The sequence below is a fragment of the Globicephala melas genome, chromosome 17 (genome assembly GCF_963455315.2).
Source record: "Globicephala melas chromosome 17, mGloMel1.2, whole genome shotgun sequence".
In the NCBI taxonomy this organism is placed as follows: domain Eukaryota; kingdom Metazoa; phylum Chordata; class Mammalia; order Artiodactyla; family Delphinidae; genus Globicephala; species Globicephala melas.
This window is the reverse complement of record NC_083330.1, coordinates 39484343-39509192: the sequence shown is the minus strand read 5'-3', so window position 1 is coordinate 39509192 and position 24850 is coordinate 39484343. Positions and strand designations below refer to the sequence as shown.

Sequence of the window (24850 nt, the reverse complement as noted above, 5' to 3'; positions counted from 1 at the left end):
TCCTCCGGCCATGGATTATTCTACTTCAGCCATACACAGTGGACTACTTGGGGTTCACACATCCATCATATTATTTCACACCTCCATACCTTTGCATGTGCTGCCCCCTCTACTTAGAATTCCTTTTCCTTAGAGCCGCAGACATAGAAAACAAACTTATGGTTGCCAAAGGGGGAAAGGGGGGGATGGATAAATTAGGAATTTGGGATTAACATATACACTCTACTGTATATAAGATAGATAACCAACAAGGGCCTACTATATGACACAGAGAAATATACTAAATATTTTGTAATAACCTATAAGAGAAAAGAATCTGAAAAAGTATATATAAAACTGAATATATATATATATATATAACTAAGTCACTTTACTGTACACCTGAAATGAATACAACATTGTAAATCAACTATACTTCAATTTAAAAACATTTTTTAAAGAATTACTTTTCTTCACTTCATTTAGCTATCACCAGTGCTTGTCTCTCAAAACTCAAGTCGTGTCACTTCTTCCCAGAAATCTTCCTTGACTCTCCCCTTGTGCTCCCCTAGCAGCCTGTAAATACCACATAAAACCAATATTTCCTGAGCACTTATTAAGAGCTAAGCATTGGGTTAAGCACATAACCTCTATTAATTCATTTAATCCTCATGACAATCTTATGTTGAAAGAACTGTTAGTTAGAATCCTTTTACAGACAAGAGGAAGAGATGACGAAACATTAAGGAACATGCCCCAGGCCAAGCTGGTGGTGAGGTCCAAATTCAAGTGCAGGTCTGTCTGACTTCAAAGCCTGTCCTCTTTAGCAATAGATTATTTTACCTTTTCTAATAATTAAGGTATATGTGCTGATATACTTTAATCATGGGAATGCTTTCCTGGCTCTTCCATTAATTTGAAAGTTCCTTGGGGTCAGAGCTAAAATCTTACTGCAGCATATACTAGTCAACTGCCTGGCTTAGATCAAGGGCTCAACACAAAGAGCTGTTGAATAAATAAGAGTGGAGGTCTCTGTTCTGTCGCTTTCTGTGTTCAGTTTACATTAGAGTACGTCTTTTCTCAGTAAAACTGAAACTCAACTTCACCAGGTCAAACCATGCCATATGCTAGTGAGGAAAAGCAGAAGGAACCCGAGGCAGCTGCCATATTGGCAGCTCTGAGTCGAGTGAACAGGAAAAACAATGTGTAAGTGCCCATGGATGCCAAGCTCCAGGGATGAATTAGTTTGTGCAGCTGGGAGTCAGTGGCAGCCAGCCCACCAATTTCACACAGGAAGCAATCATCAATAGAGGAACACAGACAGAGGGCAGGAGAAAGATACCCTGTGAAACTAAAAACTGATTGAGAGAAATCCACGTTGAGTCCAAATAAAGAACAAGATGGTGTAGACAAGATTAAATGTAGTGTCTATTTCAGTAGTGACCTTACAGGACTGACTACAGGATGTGCCTGAGCATTTGCGGTAATCAAATCACCTATAGTTAGGACTTAGTAGTGACTCCCAGAGAAACAGAGATCCAAGATTTGCTTAGAGAATTGTACCAAGGAGAGAAAGGATCTGCACTCATGGAAATAACTATGTGGTAGTTTTCTAGGCAGTTTTGAATCCCAAGCTCACTTACTTAAGAATGAATGGGAGTGTATAAAAGCAAACATGTGGCATAGTTAAACAGATAAGGTGATGAATGAACAGTCCTACTGAAAGTAACAGACTAGGAATTTGAATGAGAAAAAATATGATTGTGGATGAGATCGGTGATGAGGAGAGGAGAGAGTTAGGTACTTTCCAGGAATTTTGAATGTAGCAATTTTAGGGGGTCATGTGTTATATACATAGCTGGAGAAGTCATACAAGTGTAACAAACAGGGAAGAAGAGTTATGTAGTTAGGTAAGATTGAAAAGTGACCGCAGAATGGGTTTCAGATGAGACAAAAGGGAGAGTATAAATGAATGTGTATTTCTGCATAAGGGTAGGCATGAGAAAACTGGGTAGGAAATCAGGGAGGCAGTGTAATGGATAATGAAAAGCAATGAACTGGCAGTCAGTGCTGGGTTCCACCCACCAGCGGGTCGTTATGTGAGAGGACAAATCAATATATCTCTGTGGCTTACTGTTGGACTATGTGGGCTCAAAGCTCATCTAGCTCTGAAAGTTTATGACCATATCGTAGCTTAAAAAATAAATAGACCATCAAAAGGAAAAGAGAAGTCAAAAACCTTAAAAAAGCAAAATGGAGTGTGCCAGATGCACATAATAGAATTCATAGATAGATAAACTGAAGGTGAGGAAATGAAAGCCAAAACACCAGAAATAGGAGTAAATAAAAGGAGTTCAGAGGTGCACTAAGATGTAAGCTCCCTGAGGGCAGGGGCTGTGCCCATCTTGCTTCTCACTCTGTCCCCAATACCTAGAACAATGTTTGGCTCATAGTGGGTGTTGACTTGACTGGAAAGATGGGCAATGCCAGATTGTTATAGAGATCCAAACAGGGCACTGATCTGGAAAGCGTCATGGAGGAGATGGTCAAAAGAAAAAGATGTCCAATAAGCACAAAGTATTCACAAGTCATCAACATCATGTATCTGTATGACTGATACCTTACATGGGGATTGCCATCAACTTACCTTACTGCATAACCCGTGCAGTAAGTGCACCAGGACATGGGCCACATGAAACATTGGCTTGAAGCTAAGTGTGGTGACATGGAATTAATTCAGATATTGAAAGGACTTTAAAGCAGTACAGTACTTGACAAGTTCGTTTTTTTTTTTTCTTCATCCAAAAGCATGTGTTTTTCCACAGAAGAACACCAAGGGGCCTTGATCATGAATCCATTTTTGTATTGCAGGACCATTCCTGAGGGAATACCTCAATTATACTAAAAACCTTCCCCAAATAACTCCAATGTCTTCAAGGTTTAGCCCCAATTATTTTTTTTTCCAAGTAAAGCAGGTCCTCTAATTTACAACTCACAGCTTTCCAAAGAGTAGGAACTTTAACAAGGCGTCTACATTTACCTATCTTAAGTTCAAAGACTATATGGACTTACTCAAGCTTCCCTGCCTCATTTCATCACCCACAAATCAAGAGCTTGGACACAGTAATGAGGTAAACCAAACCCGAGGTCCACAGGCATTGTCAGAGGACGCTGGCCAATAAGTTGGGCCAAGTTTTCCAGGGTTCAACATGGCATTCCTTTCATCCAGCAGCCAACATATTTGCATTGAACACCTGGATTGGACACTGTACTGGGTGCTAGAAAGATTCATAAGTCAAAGTGTCTCCCCAGAAGGCTTTATGGTCTAGTGGGAGAGACAGACAGGTCCACATCTAAACAGGAAGGGAAAAGAAAGAGAACTGATATTTGTTAAATATCTGCTGGAGGCCAGGTACTGTGATACAGGCATCATCTTCTCTTCTTTATTTAATCCTACAGTCTCTTTTACAGACAAGAAAACTGAGGTTCAAAGAGGGTATTTACTTAACCCAAAGTCACAAACCTGAGTGTAGCATAATACAATAGGCATCCAGAGCTTTTTCTCCTTGAAAATCCATTCTCTCGTCCCTCTACCATACTCAAATGCAATTTTCAAAAAGTGAAAATAACAGTGGTGATAAATGCTATACTAGTAGTAGTTTGAACAAAGGGCTATGGGAGTGCAAAGGGCACAGTAAAACTGTGACTAGGAGAGGAAGGGGGTCAGGGAATGCATCACCGAGGATGTGACATTTGAGCTGGGCCATGTTAAACAGCTGGAGTTAGTCCTGCTGGATTACTAATGTGTTGATTTTTTGACTACACCTCTTGGGCACTTACCAGAGCCACAAAGTGAAGGAAGCAATAATTCTTCTCTGGTCACCAAAACTGCTGAAATGCAGTCACCTGCTATTTCTACACCCACTGGTTTCACACAGAGAGTTTCTCAAATAGGGTTACAGTTAGAGGATGTTAGCTTAGGGAGTAGCAGGTGTGTGGATGGAGAGGGATGTGGGCCATGTCTGTTGGGAAGGGGAGCGTCATGGTGCTTTTGGGCCCCTCTTGTTTGTATGCTGGGACTAGAGGTACCAAGAATAGATAAATGGAAACTCCAAAGAGGATCTGCAAAGGCACATGGTACAATTCTCGTCTGAGAGTTGTTTTAAAAAGAAAGATCTCAAGCATGGATTTTTTTTTTAAGAAGCAGAGCTTCTGTTTACTTATTGATGATAAATCAACAGGGTTGCATGGCAGCCAAATGGGCCTTTGAATGTGCTGCTTCATTTTTCCCATTAAGTCTAAGGAGTGTCCCAGAAATGGAAAAAATAAGGCATTAAACTTCAGTGAAGCAAAATTTGGAAAAATGTGTGTGATCCACTGAACAAAAGACACTGGGTTGGACATTAATGGAAAGAAACTTAGAGTAAATTATGGAAAGTTTAGTGACTATGTACTCTGAAAATTAAGGAAAATAATGGAATGCCCACATAAAGCACAGAGAGTCACCAAGTGGGGAGGGAAAGGGAAAAAAATTGAAAAGGTTTTTAAAGCACTATGATGTTTCTCTATAGGAGAAGGTGCCCAAAGGCAATAGCTGAATCACTACAAGCCAAGTGGCTGAAGCAGAGAATGACTGAGCAGTTCCCAGGTAATCTTCCCTCCCAGGTTAACTCCCCTCTTATAAATGATTCCTCCCACTGTGACCAGTGATCTCTCTAAAATTCAGATCTGATTATATCACTCCTCTGTTTAAATGCCTTCAATGACCTAGTCTCAAGAAAAAGTCCAAATTCCATGGTGTGCCATGCAAGAACTACCATAATGCAGGCATTCTTACTATCCAGCTTTGTCTCTCCCCTTTCCCAACTCACACTTTATTCTCTAATTGTGCTGAGCTATCTGAAGATACGCCCAAATCGACCTTTGAAATGTTGAAAATACTATTTCTCCTACCTGGAATGCTATGCTTCACCACTATCTTCTTTTTCAAATATTTGAAAATAATGTTTGAAATAAATGTTTCAAATATTTTGGGTGTTTCAAACATTCTGTTTCATTTTGTATGAACAAATCTTTCAATTCTCACAAGAACTTGGAGGTAGAAGACAATTCTTATTATCATCCCTATTTTATTGTGAGAAAACTGAGATTAAGCCTTTTGCCCGTTACTTAAATCCAGCCAATCTTGTTTCCCAGTTCATGATCTTAACATCTTAATAGGCAAAGTATGTGCTGTAGTGGAGTTATGTATAAAGTGCTCTCTCAAATCAAAGACAAGAACTGAGCCCAGAACTGAAATTCAGGAAAACTTTCTTGGAGGAGCCGAGACCTTTCTTGTGCTAACCTCAGGGTCAATACAGTGAATCACTGCCTTAGCTAGTTGAATGAGCGACCCACTTACCTCAGATTAGGTGAGAAGAAAGAAACCAGGGTGGCAGTCAGATGATTCACACAGGTGTGACATACTCTTTGTTAAATATTAATATTTTTATACCATTTGGGAAATAACTATTGCCCCCAATATCCCCAAGTCCCACCCTTGTCATCCTGGCCATCCTAGCTGCAATGCCAGCTTTATAAGATTTAAGCTTCCAAACAGGTGTGAATCAGTTTCTATTTTTGCTATTCTATTCCATTGACCTAATTCTCTACACCAAAAACGCACTGCTGTAATTAACTATAGGTTTGTAATAAATCTTGATATCAGGTAGGCTGAGTCCTCCTACTTTGTTTTTCTTCAGAGGTGTCTCAGCTATTCATGGCCCTTTGTTATTCTGTTTATGTATTTTTTATGTTTATCAATGTACTTTGTTTTAGGTATCTATTGCTATAGAACAAATTATTCCATTAGTGGCTGGAAACAACTCATACTTATCTCACAGTTTTTGTGGGTCAGGAACACTGGAGTGGCTTAGCTGGGTGGGGGCCTCCGGCTCAGGGTCTCTCATGCTCAAGTTGTGGGCAAGAGCTGGATAGTCATCTCAAAACTTGACCTGGGGAGAAGTCACCTTCAATTTCCCTCATGTGGCTGTTGACAAGCCTCAGAAGATCCATGTCCAAGTTCAGCCACTCTGGTCTCTCCACAGGGCTGCCTGGAGATGTAGAAACTGGCTTCCTCCAGAGCAAGCAATCCAGAGAGAGTGAGAGCCAGCACCTGAGGCAGAAGCCACAGAAGTGACATCCCGTCATGCCTTCCATATTCTATCCGTTAGAAAAGAGTCATTAAGTCCAGTCCACCCCAAGGGGAGGGGATCACACAAGATATGAGGAAGCGGGGATCATTGGCAGCCATCTTAGAGGCTGTCTGCTATAATTTACTTATTTTAAATGTAAATTTTTAAAATAGAAAATACCTTCTCATAGTTAAAAATTTTACATGTACCAGAGGCCATATAGTAAGAAGTGTCCCTCACACTCCGTTTGTCAAGTTCTATGAAAAGTATTACTGAAATTTTGACTGTAATTGCAATGAATCTAGAGATTTGAGAATTGGTATTTTTGTGATATTGAGTCTTTCTCTCTCCATGAAAAGATGAAGTGTCTTTTGTCTAGATCTTGTTAATATCTTTCAGTATACTGTCATATTTTTAATTTATTTAGGTCTTATTAATATCGTTCAATAGATTATCATAATCTTCTCTTTAACGATTCTGCACATCTATTAGATTTATTTCTAGTACTTTATTTTTGTTGCCATTGTAAATAACACCTTTTAAATATATATATTTTCTGACTACTTGTTGCTGATTGTATATATGCAATTGACTCAAATATTGACATATATCCAGCACCTTTGCTAAACTCTCTTATTAATTCAAAAGAAATTGTCAGTGTATCTTCTATGTGGATAATTTTGTCAACTGCAGTGATGACAGTTTTGTCTCCTCCTTTCCAAATTGTATACCTTTTATTTATTTTACTGTGTTGGTTAGGGCTGACAGTGAACTACCGTTTTGTTTCTGATTTTAAAGGGAAGGTTTTGACATGTCATGATTTAAATAAATCTTATGTAGTTCTTTTGTAGGTATCACTTAGCAGATCAAAGATGTTCTTTTTTATTTCTAGTTTACTAAGATATTTTAAAATAGTTAATGGACTGGGAATTTTAATTATTCTTTTATTTTCCATATATTAAGATGATTATATCATTTTCTTCTTTAATCTGTTAATATGGTGATTATTATTGAATTAACTTCATAATTAGGAAACCATCTTAGTAATGATGTATATTTCATTGGATTTTATTTGCCTATGATTTCCTTTAGAATTTTTGTATCTATATTCGTGAATGAGATTGTCTTGTTATTGACCTTTCTCATACCATCATTGTCTGGATTTGATAATGAGGTTTAATAGCCTCATAAATTAAGGTGGGAATATTCTCTCTTTTCTTATTTCCTAGAAAATTTTGTAGAAATACCTGTTATTTAAATATTTGAAAGTATATGAAATAATTTGCTTGTAAAATCATCTGACCCTAGCATTCTCTTTGTGAGAAGATTTTAAACTTACACTGATTAAAATTATTTTATGGTAATGTGACTATTCAGGCTTTATCTTTTCTGTTGATATGTTATATTTTTTCAAGTAATTTGCCCATTTCATCTAATCTTTTAATGGATTGGCATAAGTTGTATATAATATCCCGTTATCTTTTTAAGTTCTTCTGCATCTGAAATTACATCCTCCTTTTTTATTTATTTATAATATAGGTTTTTTGATGCCTATCTCATTTTTTAATCAATCTTACTGCACATTGAGCAATTTTGTCACTTCACAAAAACCCAACTTAGTTGATTCTCCTTGCTTTCTATTTCATTTATTTCTTTCATTTCTACTTTTATCCTGATTATTTCTTTTTCTCCACTTCTTACTTTATTGTTATTTTTAGTTTCTTTTTTACTGAAGTATAATTTACATACAATGTTATGTTAGTTCCAGGTGTACAACATAGTGATTTGACATTTATATACATTATGAGATGATCACCATTGTAAGTTTAGTCACCATCTGTCACCATTTAAAATTATTACAATATTATTGACTATATTCCCTATCCTGCATATCAAATCCCTGTGACTTATTTACTTTATAACTGGAATTTTGTGCCTCTTAATGTCCTTCACCTATTTTGCCCATCTTCCCTTCATCTTCATCTTAGTTTTTTCTATCTATGAATCTGTTTCTGTTTTGTTTTACGTATTAATTTGTTTTGTTTTTTTAGATACCACATATAAGTGATATATGGTATTTGCCTTTCTCTGTCTGACTCATTTCAATTAGCATAATATCATTTAGGTCTATTCATGTTTTCACAAATGTTTATAATGGCTGACTAATATTTCATTATATTATATACATGTACCATATCTTCTTTAACCATTCACCTATTGATGGACACTTAGGTTGTTTTCATATCTTTGCTATTGTAAATAATGGTTCAATAAACAGCATTGCATATTAGCATTTTCATTTTCTTCAAATAAATTAGCATTTTCAAATTAGCATTTTCATTTTCTTTTTCAAATTAACATTTTCATTTTCTTCAAATAAATACCCACAAGTGGAATTGCTGGATCATATGATAGTTCTAGTTTTAATTTTTTGAGGAAACTCCATACTGTTTTCTGTAGTGGCTGCACCAATTTATATTCTCACCAACAGTGAATGAGGGTTCATTTTTCTCCACATCCTCACCAACACTTGTTTTTTGTTTTTTTGATAGCAGCCATTCTCACAGCTGTGAGGTGATATCTCATTGTGATTTTGATATGCATTTTCCTGATGAGTAATAATGTTGAGGACCTTTTCATGTACCTGTTGGCCAGCTGTATGTCTTCTTTGGAAAAATGTCTGTTCAGGTCTTTTGACAATTTTTTAAATTGGATTGTTTGGGGTTTTTGATATTAAGTTGTATAAGTTCTTTATATATTCCAGATATTAATCTCTTATCAGATATATGATTTGCAAATATTTTCTCCCATTCATGAGGTTACCTCTTTGTTTTGCTGCTGGTTTCCTTCACTTAAAAAAAAAATTCAGTTTGATGTAGTCCCATTGCTTATTTTTGCTTTTGTTGCCCTTGCCTAAGGAGATAGACCCCCAAAAATATGCTAAGACCAAAGTCAAAGAGCTGACTGCCTATGTTTTCTTCTAGAAGTTTAGTAGTTTCAGGTTTTCCATTCAAGTTTTTATTCCATTTTGAGTTAATTTTTGTATATGGTGTAAAATAGTGGTCCAGATTCATTCTTTTGCATGTAGCTATCCTATTTTCTCAACATCATTTATTGAAGAGACTATATTTTCCCCATTGTATAGTCTTACCACCTTTGCTGTAGATTAATTTGCCATATGTGAATGGGTTTATTTCTGTCATATTGATCTATGTGTCTGCTTTTATGCCAGTGCCATACTGCTTCGATTACTATAGTTTTGCAGTATAGTTCAAAATCAGGGAGTGTGATAGCTCCAATTTTGCACTTTTTCTCAAGATTGCCTTAGCAATTCAGAGTCTTTTGTGGTTCCATACAAATTTTAGGTCTATTTGTGTTTTTTCACAAATGCAAAAAAAAATGCAATTGGTATCTTGATAGGGATTGCATTGAATCTTTATATTGCTTTTGGTAGTATGGGCATTTTAACAATATTAATTCTTCCAATCCATGAGAACAGTATAAATTTCCATCTATTTTTGTCATCTTTAATTTTTTTCATCAATGCCATAGCTTTCAGAATACAGGTCTTTCACCTCCTTGGTTAAATTTGCTCTGAGGTACTTAAATTTGTGCAATTGTAAGTGGAATTGCTTTCTTAATTTCTATTTTTGATAGTTCATTGTTAGTGTATACAAGTGCAACAGATTTCTGTATGTTAATTTGTATCCTGCAACTTTGCTGCATTCATTTATTAGTTCCAATAGTTTTTGGTGGACTCTTTAGGGTTTCCTGTTTATAGTATCGTGTCATCTGCAAATATTGACAGTTTTACTTCTTTCTTTCCAATTTGGATGTCGTTTCTTTTTCTTGTCTGACTTCTGTGGCTAGGACTTCTATAATAAAAGTGGTGAGAGTGGGCATCCTTGTCTTGTTTCTGACCTTACAGGAAATGCTTTTAGCTTTTTGTCATTGAGTATGATGTTACTCGTTGATCATTGAATGTGGCCTTTATTTTGTTGCAGTATGTTCCTGCTATACCCACTTTTTTAAGAGTTTTTATCATGAATTGTGTTGAATTTTGACAAATGCTTTTTCTGCATCTATTGAGATGATCAATGATATTTATCCTTTGTTTTGTTAATATTGTGTATTATGTTGATTCATCTGTGGTTGTTGAACCATCCTTGCATTCCTGGAATAAATCCCACTTGATTATGATGTATGATCCTTTTAATGTACTGTTAAATTCTGTTTGCTAATATTTTGTTGAGGATTTTTGTACCTATGGCCTGTAATTTTCTCTGTGTGTGGTGTCCGTCTGGTTTTGCTATCAGGGTAATTCTGGCCTCATGGAATGATTTTGGAACTGTTCCCTCCTCTTTGATTATTTTTAGAATAGTTTGATAAGGATAGGTATTAACTCTTCTTTAAATGTTTGGTAGAATTCACCTGTGAAGCCATCTGCTCCTGGACTTTTGTTTATTGGGATTTTTTGAGTTACTGACTCAGTTTCATTACTAGTAATTGGTCTATTTAGATTTTCTGTTTCTTCCTGATCTAGTATTGGTAGCTTGTATGTTTCTAGGAATTTATTCATTTCTTCTAGGTTTTCCAATTTGTTGGTGTATAACTGCTCATAGTAGTCTCTTATGATACTTTGTTTTTCTATGGTATCAGCTGTAACTTTTTGTTTTTCATTTCTGATTTTATTTGGGCTCTGACTCTTTCTTCTTGATAAGTCTGGCCAGAGGTTTGTAAATTTTGTTTATCTTCTCAAAGAACAAGCTTTTAGTTCCATTGATCTTTTCTAGATTTTTTAGTCTCTATATTTTATTTCCACTCTGACCTTTTTTATTTCCTTCCTTCTGCTAACTTTGGGCTTTGTTTATTCTTTTTTTCTTCTAGTCCCCTTAGGGGTAAGGTTAGATTGTTTAAGATTTTTCATGCTTCTTGAGGTCGGCCTTTATCGCTATAAACTTCCCTCTTAGAACTGCTTTTGCTGCATCCCATAGATTTTGGAAGGGTACATTTTCTCTTCTTGTTTGTTTCAAAGTTATTTTGATTTCCTCTTGATTTCTTCATTGACCATTAATTGTCTACTAGCATATTGTTTAGACACCACATATTTTTATTTTATCCAGTTTTCTTTTTGTAGTTGATTTCTAGTTTCTACCATTTTAATTGGAAAAGATTCTTGATGTGATTTCAATCTTCTTCAATTTACTGAGACTTGTTTTGTGGCCTAACTTGTGATCTCTTCTGGAGAATGTTCCCTGTGGACTTGAAAAAAATGTGTATTCTGCTGGTTGGGGTTGGAATGTTCTGCATGTATCTATTAAGTCTATCTAGTCTAATGTGGCACTTAAGGCCAGTGTTTTCTTAGTGATTTTCTGTCTGGATCCATTACCATAAGTGGGGTATTAAAGTCTCCACTATTACTGTCAATTTATCTTTTTTATTTCTGTTAATATTTGCTCTATATATTTAGGTGCTCCTATGTTGGGTGCATAAATGTTTACAACTGTTATATTCTCTTGTTGGAGTGTCATAATTATGTAATGCCCTTTGTCTCTCTGTTGCTATTTTTAATTTAATTTTTGAGTTGTAGTGTTAGCTTATTAATCTTCAATCATTCTTTTCTAATACAAATATTTAAGTACTGCTTTATCTGCATTCCAAAAATTTAATATGTAATATTTTCATTTTCAATCAATTATAAGTATTTCCCAAATTTCATTATGATTTTTATTTGTCCCATGAGTTATTTAGGTTTTAAATTTTCAAATGTATGGTGTGGTTTAGTAATCTTTCTGTAAAGTATTTCTAACTTAATTGCATTGTTATCACAGAACATAGTCTGCATGATAAGAATTCTCTAAAATTTTATGAGTCTAAATTCTGGTTAGTTTTCATAAATGTTCAATGAATGCTTGAAAAGAATGGTTTTCTCTAATTGTTTGGTGTGGGAGTCAATATATCAAGTTTGTTGACAGTGGTGGGCAAATGTCCTTTATTCTAAGTTATTGATTGTTCTGCTTGATTTATCAATTGCTGAGAATTGTTTTAATATTGGTTATAATAATGGTGGATTTTTCTCTTTTTTTATAGTTTTTAGTATTTACCTTATATGGTTTGAAGGTATATAATTATGTGCATGCATGTTTTGAACTGTTATTCCAAGGGAATTCAACCTTTTACCATTATATAGTGGATATTTTTATTTCTAGTAGTGATTCTTATCTTAAAGTCTTGTTTTGTCTGAAGTTCCCATAACCACACCAATTTACTTTTCATTATTATTTTCTGGTATATCTTCTTCCAGCATTTTACTTTCAATTTTTATATTCTTACATTTTGTGTAAGTCTCTTATAAACAACATAGAGTTAGATCTTTTTTTAATCTTTTTTAATCCAGTCAGACAAACTTAACCTTCTAATTGAAAAGTTTAGTTCATTGATATTTACTGAGATTGTTGATGTATTGAATTTCTCTTTACCACTTTATTTTTGCCTTTTTATTTGTCCTGCTTTTTTTGTTTATATTTTTCATTGCCATCTTTTGGATTGCTTAAGGTTTTTGTTATTTTTCTTTTTTTTAACCTTTATTCATTTGGAAGTTTACACTGTATTTCTATTATTTCAGTAGCTGTTTAGAAATTTTAACATGTAAACATCAAAGTCTAAAATGCTTTAATATTAGTTGCTCCAACTTACATGCTATTATCAGGAAATATTTTACTTGTATTCAAAATTGTTTTCATATTCCACAAATTAAACATTATTATTGTCATTGTTGTTTTAAATATTGTTTTATACAATAAATATTTATCTAGATTTACCCACATGTTCACTCCTTTCTTCACTATCCTTTCTTTCTTCCTTCTCAGACCTTCCCTCTGGGATCATTTTCATTCTTCTTGAAGTGAATTCTTCAGTAGTTACTCTACCATTGGTAATAAACACCATATTTGATGGTAAACAGTTTTTTGTTTTCCTGAGAATGTCTTCATTATACTCACATTCTTAAAAGACAGTTTTGCTGTGCGTTTACATTTATTTTCTCTCAGACTTTGAAAACAGTATAACACTATATGCTATTTTTCATTTTTTTCTTTGTTATTTGTTTCTAATCTGCTTTTTCTCTCTGACTACTCATTAAATTTCTTTTCCTTTGTTATTTTGCAGCTTCACTGCAATGTAACTAGATATATAGATATAGATATTGGTATGCATCTGGTCATTTCTGTAGGGCCATCCTATAATTCAGTCCTCCTCTTGAGTTGTATGGAATTTGCTTTTAAAACTAACCGAGTTTATTTCAATTATGCTTTTCAAGTCTATAATTTCTTCTTCAAATGTGCCTTATCATCACTGAGAGTCTCTAAACTCATACTTTCAGTACTGTTTTATTTTCCTTTAAACTTATAAAATATGCTCTTTCTCTATTCTATATTTGAATATCATAAGTCTTTGTATGTTTGATATTTGTTTATTTGTTTCAACTATTGGGTATTTCTGCTGATTCTCAGCCATGTTTCTTGTTCCCACATCTGTTTTGTAATGTTTAACTGTTGAGTTGTTTATCTGATATACTTTTATCTGAATGAATTCTTAGAGGCATGAAGTTGAGAGTTCTTTCACCCACATAAGATTTATACCTGCTTCTGGAATCCACCTTTAAACCTATTATTTTCTAATAATTTTGTTTTAAGATAAAATAAGCAAATTTCCCATGTAAATTAGGATTTACCTCTAGTTCACTGAAGATGTGGCCCTTTTTGTCTTGGCTTCATATGCAGGTCTTTTATGTGACTCCTTACATTATATGGACACCAATATTTGTTCCCTGCTACCTATGAGGCCATTAAAATATAATCTCTGGATCACCAGAAATCCACAGGTGCCCAGAAAGCAGTCATGGCCTTTTCTCCCAGGATTTATGCTTTTGTTTCATGTTTGAGTGCTGGGGATTTCCTTACTCTGTTGCCAGCTCAACCATGTAATGAATAGTTTTTTCTAAACACTTTATATAGTATCTGGGATTATTCTGTAGTGTAAGGCTTTGCAGAATATCAAGTTTGTAAAACTGCCAGAAATGGAAATCTAATTTATTATTTTTAAGCTTTGCCTAAATTAGAACAGTTCCTTTTTTAGATGACTAAGTTATTTTCTATTAAAAATTCCTTATAATAAAAATATGTTTCTGTAAAACAGAAAATTACAAAAACTTCATAGAAAGAGAATATTGCTGAAAATTTTACCACTTCCCCAAAACATTCATGTATTAGGTTAAACCATTCAAAATAGTCCTTCTATAGGTCAAAATTAACTTTACATGGTTCAAATAAATATTTCCTTCCAGTGTTTTTTTCAATAACTGTGTTATATAGTTAAAGTAATAAGTTATATATAGTCTTATATATTTTTCCCTTTGTAGAAACATTTCCCCATTAAACTTCTCACAATAGCTTGCTTATACAATACTTATATACATGATATTTAGCATAATTGTTTTAATCATTTCCTTATTTTCAGACATTTAAATTGCTTTCACATTTTTATATAGCTAATACTATCGTGAACATCTTTATGCATAGAGTAATTTTCTGAATTTTGTATTTTCTCTTAGAATGGAGAAATGGAAATGAAATTGCTGATTTAGAAGCTTAAAGTTTTTAAGAATCTTATTACCTATCAGCAAATTACACTCCCACTTGCAGATGTAAAATATCAGAATAGAATATTTGGAGTCTCTCTCAGTTTCCTAATTTGGTATTTCAACATCTCATTAGAAAAGTCATGTGATGCTTTATAGCTCTAACCTACATCTCACCTATTGAGATGTGTTCTCATTTTCATATTATCTGTTCTTGGTTTAAATATCACCCAGATACTCACCACATTTTGTGTAATTACTGAAAGAATCTCATCCAACTTCCATTAGGAATTTTTTCAAAAGTACTATAAAAGTCAAATTACTTAAATCTACCTAAATTAACTCTTCAAAGAGATATGCCAATTCTCACCAAAGGCCTAAAATTTAGTTCCAAGCAAGTGTCGAGATTTCATTTCATTTCCATTTGTGGAAACACCATTTTGTTCCTCTCTCCAAAATTCTTCTCTATGTAATACAAAAGGCAATAACTCATACATTTTTTTCTCACTAGACTGTTTCAATAACAATAATAAGAGCTACTTTTTATTGGGTGCTTAATCTATGCCAGGAATCATGTTAGGCACTTTACATGATCTCTAATTCCCATAATAAACTTGCAAAGTATCATCATGCCCTCTTGATATCTGAGAAAAACTGAATCTCAGAGAGGTTAAAGAGCCATGGAAAATAAAGGGTGGGATCAGAGTTGAAGTGGATTTGGCCAAAGTCAAGTCTTCCTCTACAGAAATATAAACAAGCACACACTGGTCAAAGTTATGGCTCAATAAAGCAGGAGAGGGGGTCTCTTTTGTGCAGCACACCAGATGTCTTGGGGCAACAAAAGGAGCCATGGACATAATGGTTCACCTTTATGTCATAGATAGAATTTAAAGGCCACTATAAAGAAACCTAGCTAACCAACCTTGTGAAACATTTGCTGAGAAACAAACAAAAAAGTTGAGAAAATGAATGCATAGTCTGAAGATGGTTTTCCCTATGACTAAGTTTAATCAGCTAATAACACCCAAGAACAGCACGGCTAAGCTAGTTTTTTTATTCAATGCCATATTCAAGTGATGTTGTTTCACAGCTTTAATAGCCCTGTCAACATTCATCAGGGAATCAGTGCAGCCCTCCAGAATCCTGCCATAAAAACACAGTGGATTTTTTAAATTAGAGTTGTGCAACCTTCAGCACACCCCAACTCTATGTTGAATTATGTGTCTCACTCTCACCTTAAGCTCACCAAGATTCAGAGGAATCCAAGGGAAGCAGAGAGGGGTCAACATGGGCCCAGATGAACAAATGTATTTTCATAGGTTTCACAGTAAACTTTTAACGCTTGATACCATGGCTTTTTTTTTTTTTTACATCTTTATTGGAGTATAATTGCTTTACAATGGTGTGTTAATTTCTGCTTTATAACAAAGTGAATCAGTTATACATATACATATGTTCCCATATCTCTTCCCTCTTGCATCTCCCTCCCTCCGACCCTCCCTATCCCACCCCTCTAGGCGGTCACAAAACACCGAGCTGATCTCCCTGTGCTATGCGGCTGCTTCTCACTAGCTATCTACTTTATGTTTGGTAGTGTATATATGTCCATGTCACTCTCTCACTTTGCCACAGCTTCCCCTTCCCCTTCCCCATATCCTCAAGTCCATTCTCTAGTAGGTCTGTGTCTTTATTCCTGTCTGTCTTACACCTAGGTTCTTCATGACATTTTTCCCCCTAGATTTCATATATATGTGTTAGCATACGGTATTTGTCTTTCTCTTTCTGACGTACTTCACTCTGTATGACAGACTCTAGGTCCATCCACCTCACTACAAATAGCTCAATTTCGTTTCTTTTTATGGCTGAGTAATATTCCATTGTATATATGTGCCACATCTTCTTTACCCATTCATCCAATGATGGACATTTAGGTTGTTTCCATCTCTGTGCTACTGTAAATAGAGCTGCAATGAACATTTTGGTACATGACTCTTTTTGAATTATGGTTTTCTCAGGGTATATGCTCAGTAGTGGGATTGCTGGGTTATACAGTAGTTCTATTTGTAGTTTTTTAAGGAACCTCCATACTGTACTCCATAGTGGCTGTACCAATTCACATTCTCACCAGCAGTGCAAGAGTGTTCCTTTTCCCCACACCCTCTCCAGCATTTATTGTTTCTAGATTTTTTGATGATGGCCATTCTGGCTGGTGTGAGATGATATCTCATTGTAGTTTTGATTTGCATTTCTCTAATGATTAATGATGTTGAGCATTCTTTCATATGTTTGTTGGCAGTCTGTATATCTTCTTTGGAGAAATGTCTATTTAGGTCTTCTGCCCATTTTTGGATTGGGTTGTTTGGTTTTTTGTTATTGAGCTGCATGAGCTGCTTGTAAATTTTGGAGATTAATCCTTTGTCGGTTGCTTCATTTGCAAATATTTTCTCCCATTCTGAGGGTTGTCTTTTGGTCTTCTTTATGGTTTCCTTTGCTGTGCAAAAGCTTTGAAGTTTCATTTGGTCCCATTTGTTTATTTTTGTTTTTATTTCCATTTATCTAGGAGGTGGGTCAAAAAGGGTCTTGCTGTGATTTATGTCATAGAGTGTTCTGCCTATGTTTTCCTCTAAGAGTTTGATAGTTTCTGGTCTTACATTTAGGTCTTTAATCCATTTAGAGCTTATTTTTGTGTATGGTGTTAGGGAGTGATCTAATCTCATACTTTTACATGTAGCTGTCCAGTTTTCCCAGCACCACTTATTGAAGAGGCTGTCCTTTCTCCACTGTACATTGCTGCCTCCTTTATCAAAGATAAGGTGACCATATGTGTGTGGGTTTATCTCTGGGATTTCTATCATGTTCCATTGATCTATATTTCTGCTTTTGTGCCAGTACCATACTGTCTTGATTACTGTAGCTTTGAGGTATAGTCTGAAGTCATGGAGCCTGATTCCTCCAGCTCCGTTTTTCATTCTCAAGATTGCTTTGGCTATTCGGGGTCTTTTGTGTTTCCATACAAATTGAGAAATTTTTTGTTCTAGTTCTGTGAAAAATGCCAGTGGTAGATTGATAGGGATTGCATTGAATCTGTAGATTGCTTTGGGTAGTAGAGTCATTTTCACAATGTTGATTCTTCCAATCCAAGAACATGGTATATCTCTCCATCTATTTGTATCATCTTTAAGTTCTTTCACCAGTGTCTTAAAATTTTCTGCATACAGGTCTTTTTTCTCCTTAGGTAGGTTTATTCCTAGATATTTTATTCTTTTTGTTGCAGTGGTAAATGGGAGTGTTTTCTTGATTTCACTTTCAGATTTTTCATCATTAGTGTATAGGAATGCAAGAGATTTCTGTGCATTAATTTTGTATCCTGCTACTTTACCAAATTCATTGATTAGTTCTAGTAGTTTTCTGGTAGCATCTTTAGGATTCTCTATGTCCATAATATAGCAGAGGGAGGAACACTCCCAAACTGATTCTACGAGGCCACCATCACCCCGATACCAAAACCAGACAAGGATGTCACAAAGAAAGATGCCATGGCTTTTAAAAAAATGAATAAATTATGGTAGGAAAATCTAACTCTCACCAACATGGCACTTGTTAGATAATGTATATGCTGGACACAAGTTCTGTGAAACATAGAAAAGTAGATGTAAATTCAAGATTCTGCTATATGTACATACATGCATATAGCACCTGCACAGAGAATGTTATTCAGGCAGGAAATTGGGAGCCTAATTTAATTTGTCAGTTTTATTATTTTTTTAAAAAATGATAATATTTACCAAATGTCTTGCATCCATGTTTTTCTTAAAAATATAATGAGTTTTCTATGATTATCATCCCTGGTTTTTGAATGGATCTGTGTACTCACTGAAAATCTATAGCTGGAGGTATTAGGAAAGAGGAGGGTATTCAACAGTAAAGTATAGACACTTGCTGCTTTTCCTAAAAACCTGATTGCAGAATCGTAGATACTTTGCTATTAAAACCACAATACATTGGGCTTCCCTGGTGGTGCAGTGGTTAAGAATCCGCCTGCCAGTGCAGGGGGCATGGGTTCGAGTCCTTGTCTGGGAAGATCCCACATGCCACGGAGCAACTAAGCCCGTGTGCCACAACTACTGAGCCTGTGCTCTAGAGCCCATAAGCCACAACTACTGAGCCTGCGAGCCACACTACTGAAGCCCATGTGCCTAGAGCCCTGTGCTCTGCAACAAGAGAAGCCACCGCAATGAGAAGCCTGTGCACCACAATGAAGAGCAGCCCCTGCTCACCAAGACTAGAGAAAGCCCATGCACAGCAACAAAGACCCAACGCAGACAAAATTAAATAAATAAAATTTGTAAAAAAAAAACCAAACATAAAACCACAATACATTATGTTGATGGTCACTTCTGGGTTTGAAGCTTCCATTGTCCATGAATTAAATGGAAAAAGTTTGTTCTTTTTATTTTTGCAATTCACTACTCAGGAGCTGTATTCAAAAATAAATAGCTCTAGACAACTATAGGAAGAAAACTTCCAGTTTAACTGATATGAAATCCATTTGCTAAATATGGGGGTAAATTAAGTTTTTAAATTATACAATGTAAAAATAAATAGCTCTTACAATGGCAAGAAATAGAAAAATGCATACTCTGAATCTCCACCTATTAGCGATATTTTTGCCATAGCTCTCATTTTCTCTAAGATTAAATAATATGTTAAACATGATTTGGTCTTTTTTTAAATTTATATTTACTATAAATCAATTATCTTGAATTTGATCTCAAATTTTTCTTCAAATAAACATATACAGCATCGAGTAGTATAGATATAAAAAAAAACAACAACTTTCCTCACTCTACTCAGAGTATGCCAATCATGAAATCAAAATTCTGTTTCATTTTTTAAAATAAACCAAAACTTTTTATAAAATGTTTCTTTCCAAAAATTCATGTACAAATTTTGACCTCACTTTTGTAATTTTCCTTGGCAAAATTTCTGGAATAAATTAATCAAATGCAACCCTCCACAGGAAAACACTTCCAAAAAATAACTTCCTCCACTGAAATGGAATCTACAGAATGACAAGTGACTTCTCCACTTAACAATGTAAAATTTAATGCTTATTTGCCAAAATATTCGTTTTTATTGATAAAAGGAGACTTTGATTGGCAATTCATTAGATATGTGAAATAATTTATTTCCTGTTATATACCAAATATTCAGGTACAAATATATCTGAATATCTAGAATAGATGCATTGGAAAGAGAAGAGCAAATCTGAGGTCATATTTTTATTCAGGATAGTAATCTAAGAATATCCCTACTTTTTGATAAATTAGGCTTGAGGCCAAAGTGGAATAAAACAGGTAAGGAAATTAAACTTGTTAAATTTTTTGTAATTGTTGTAATGGGAAGTAACATCTCATAAACTTGTCTAGGAAGAAAATTCTGACTTCCTGTAATAAAGTCAATATGTGCAGAGAAATGTCATGAGTGTCAAATTAAGGGTTGATCTGTCTTCCCTGGAAGAAATACCAGGCTACCTTTGGTCAAGGACTAATTTCATAAATGAGCCTAGCAGGTAGTTACCCAACCTGTATGTTCTGAAAACTCTAGCAATGCTGCCTTTCTCAAAACATCTTTCCAGTGTCTGTTACTGGTACCTGAAATTCCACCATTAGAAGATTATTATCCTCCTTTCATATTTTGTCCCATGCTAAAATATAAATACTACAGAGAATAATAATATATGAAGCTTATCAGTCATTTCTGTTTTCATGGTGATGAGTTGTTAATTGAAGAGATAAAAAAAGTTCGAAATAATCATCTGTAATGGGAAAGGAAATGCTGTAAAGGTAGAAGGCCCTGGAAGATTCTGGAAGGCACTGGGAATTATGGGAGGTCACGGGGAGAGAAGGGAAGGCAATATTTTAACTTTTTATTTTATATTGGAGTATAGTTGATTAACAATGTTGTGCTGGTTTCAGATGTACAGCAAAGTGATTCAGCTATACATATACATGAATCTATTCTTTTTCAACTTCTTTTCCCATTTAGGTTATTATATAATATTGACCAGATTTCCCCGTACTATACAGTAGGTCCTTGTCGGTTATCAATTTTAAATATAAGGAAGGCAATTAAGCCAATGGAAGCTTCACAGTTTCTATTTAAATGGAGTTATAATCCTCCTGGGGCATAGCTGCATGGGGTGAAATGTTGCTGGTTGGGTCAAACTCTGCTTCTAAGAGATAGGAAGATAACACAAGTAAGGTCTTTTGAAACAGAAAATAAAGTATAAAATAGCTAAGAAAACAAACCATTTTTTGATTTGAAAATATGATCCTCAAAGAGTCAGGATCTACAGACATCTGTAACTGCATTTCTTTTCCTGTGTCTACAACATCATTAGAAGGCAAGAAACCCAACAGCAGCTCTTTCAGAGGAGGGTCCAAGGGAACATAACATAAATATTTCTCTAAGTGTGTTCCATGGAATACTTAAGTGGATAGATGCTAGAGTGATGAGTGGGAGGGAGTTCTTTAGATAAGTAAGTTTGAGAAAAGCTTTACACCATAGGTCTCTCTTAAAGGGTTAAAACATGTGTATGGCAGAGACTATTGCATGTTCATGAAAATCCATCTCCTTGTTCTCCAGATCACATTTCCCAGCATTCATTTGCAGTTAGGTGTGGCCATGTGCTGGGTTCCAGACAATGGGATGTGCTTTCTCGGTAGAAGTCATGTGTACTACTCTCTGGATTGGCCCATAAAACCTCCCATGCACCATCTTCCTTGCTCTTTGCTCCTTCCAAATGTCTGGAATGGAATAATTCTGGGGTGATCTGAGGACCTCTTCATTCAGGATGATGAAATTGATGGACGGTGAGTGGCTTTATGAATTACCTTTTGGAGGCAGCCACCTAATCAAGAGCTCTACTGTTGGACCATGTCATGAGCCAGAAATATATCTTATAATGTTAAGCCACTGAGATTTCAGTATTTTTTCCTATTACAATGCTTTAGGTATTTATCCTGACTAATAAAATGCTTTGCATCTTAAACGTTTGAAAGGCATTGCAGTTAAAAAATCATATTTACTTTTATTAAACCCAATATTTTCAACTGATTTAATCACAGTGCCTTTATGGTTTTGTTTTGTTTTTACTTTAACAACTATTAGCTAGTAGAACTATTAGTTTTTTTATTGGGGAAAAACTATGTCTTTCTTTAGGGTAGACTCACTAAGCCTTTCTTCACTCCCTCTAGCCTTCTAGAAGTTTATTCTAGCTAGAAGAGAAGGAGAGGACAAAGAAACAAACTATGGCCAGGATTATGGGGATGTACAGCACCAGGGATTTTAATTATAAACTCACCCACAGAGCCATGTTAGATATTCCAACGCAGAATTAACTAGGTGAGTGCAGAGAACAGAGGCATATGGTCTCTGAGGAAGCAGCTCAGAGACAGCCTCTCCCACAACTGGGAGCTGGGCCTGGCCCAGGGGAGCTTTGCCTTCATCCACGAGGACTTTGATGTCAAAGAGACCTTCTTCAATTTCTCCAAGGGGGAAGTGACTGACCCCTTTTGACCCTGTTCTCATCAAGGTGAACATTTTCCACCTGGACAAGTACAAACAACTCAAGTCAAGGTGCCCATCATGTACTGGGCAGGCAAGTTTGCCTCCACAGTTGATAAGAATTTTCATTGCCACATCCTCAAACTGCCTTATTGAGGAAATGCCACCATGCTGGTGGTCCTCATGGAGAAGATGGGTGACCATCTTGCCCTTGAAGACTACCTGACCACAGACCTGGTGGACACACAGCTCAAAAACATGAAAACCAGAAAAATAGAAGTTTTCTTTCCAAAGTTCAAATTAGATCAGAAGTATGAGGTGCATCTACAGGGACTGAGGAATATGTAAAACACAGCATGGAAAGGCAATTAGCACAATCCAGGTGGTAGGGAATAATTTGCAAGAGAAAAATATTCCATTTCTTTGACAAATTAGTTATAAGGGAAAAAAGGAAGTGGGAGTGGTCTATATATTGAAAAAGCCTTAAGAAATATATCTGCCATTTGCAATGTGTTGTCTTTATCTAGATCATGATTCAAACAAACTATAGTGAAATATGACATTTGTGAGAGAATAATTTAACAGTGGGTACTATTAAGTATTCTTAATAATACCTGACAATTGTATTGAATTTATGATCATAAAAAGTCTTTAGGGACTTCCCTGGTGGCACAGTGATTAAGATTCCGTGCTCCCAATGCAGGTTCCCGGGTTCGATCCCTGGTCGGGGAGCTAGATCCCGCCTGCAGCAGCTAAGAGTTTGCATACCACAACTAAGGAGCCAGTGAGCTGCAACTAGGAGCCCGCCTGCCACAACTAAGAGCCAGTGCAACCAAATATATATATATATAAATGTAAGAAAAGAGTCTTTATCTTCTAAAAAAAGGTTGAGGTACGTGAACTGCTGAAGAAGATGGGAATCAGCAGAATCTTCTCACCCTGGGCTGACCTGAGTGAACTCTCAGTTACTGCGAGAAATATTAAAATAACCAAGGTTTTACAAAGAGCAATGATTGAGGTTAGTAAGGAACTGAAGCAGTGGCGGGAAACCTGTCAGAAATCACTGCTTATTCCATGCCTCCCATCATCAAAGTGGACCGACCATTTCATTTCATGATCTGTGGAGAAACCTCTAGAATGCTGTTATTTCTGGGCAGGGTGGTGAATCCAACTCTCCTGTGACCTATGACATGCATGAGTATTTAGAACTATAGCAAATGTTGAATCTGAGGTGTTTGAACCTACACAGGACAGTGGCACTGGGTGTCGAAAAGAGAGAGTGTCCCCCCTTGTCCTCAAATGCTAGTTTGAGTCGTTCTGAGATAAATCTAAGTATTAAATTCAAACTTATTTTAAGGAGAAAAAAATAAAGTAAAAGGAGGGGAAAAAGCGAGAATCATATATAGAATCTAAGGATTAGTGAGAAGAGACAAGTGTGGTGACAAGGTTCTAATTTTTTTAAATTTTGCCTTACTTTCCTCTTTTCATATAAGGAATCATTATACAGGAATAGTAATTACTAATAATGGCCTTGTTCAGTTATTTTAATAAAAATACCTATTGTGATCTTGTATCTATTAGGACTCTATCAGAATGAGCAACTCAAATGAAGGGGATTTATTGGTCTCAGAGGCAGGACAAACCTTAGTACTGGTTTGCTCCAACTGCTCTTTTGGCCTTGCTGTTCTTCCTCCTGTGAGATAAGCAGCATTTTCAGTTTGCTTTCCATTGTGGTAGCAAGAACTGCAGTGGTTCTAGGGTTTGCATCCATACATCAGAGGAGAACTTATTTCCCCCAAGAAAACTTCACCCACATTGTGTTGATCTAATGTAGGTCAACACCCCTTCTTTTTTTTTTTTTAACATCTTTATTGGAGTATAATTGCTTTACAATGCTGTGTTAGTTTCTGCTTTATAACGAAGTGAATCAGTTATACATATACCTATGGCCCCATATCTCTTCCCTCTTGCATCTCCCTCCCTCCCACCCTCCCTATCCCACCCCTCTAGGTGGTCACAAAGCACGGAGCTGATCTCCCTGTGCTATGTGACTGCTTCCCACTAGTTATCTATTTTATGTTTGGTAGTGTATATATGTCCATGCCACTCTCTCACTTTGTCCCAGCTTACCCTTCCCCCTCCCCGTGTCCTCAAGTCCATTCTCTACTAGGTCTGCGTCTTTATTCTCATCTTACCCCTAGGTTCTTCATGACCATTTTTTTTTTTTTTTAGATTCCATATATATGTGTTAGCATACGGTCTTTATTTTTCTCTTTCTGACTTACTTCACTCCGTATGACAGACTCTAGGTCCATCCACCTCACTACAAATAACTCAATTTCATTTCTTTTTATGGCTGGGTAATATTCCATTGTATATATGTGCCACATCTTCTTCATCCATTCATCTGTTGATGGACACTTAGGTTGCTTCCGTGTTCTGGCTATTGTAAATAGAGCTGCAATGAACATTTTGGTACATGACTCTTTTT

The 24850-nt window shown here is 35.6% G+C and overlaps 1 long non-coding RNA gene and 1 pseudogene across 1 annotated transcript in view; one reads left to right on the top strand and one right to left on the bottom strand.

Moving 5' to 3' along the window:
* Positions 1 to 24850, bottom strand: part of LOC132593745 (uncharacterized) — a 410506-nt gene that overhangs the window by 314545 nt on the left and 71111 nt on the right. The gene's annotated exons all lie outside the window — the stretch shown is intronic.
* On the top strand, positions 1097 to 23541 carry LOC115856588 (protein Z-dependent protease inhibitor-like; annotated as a pseudogene).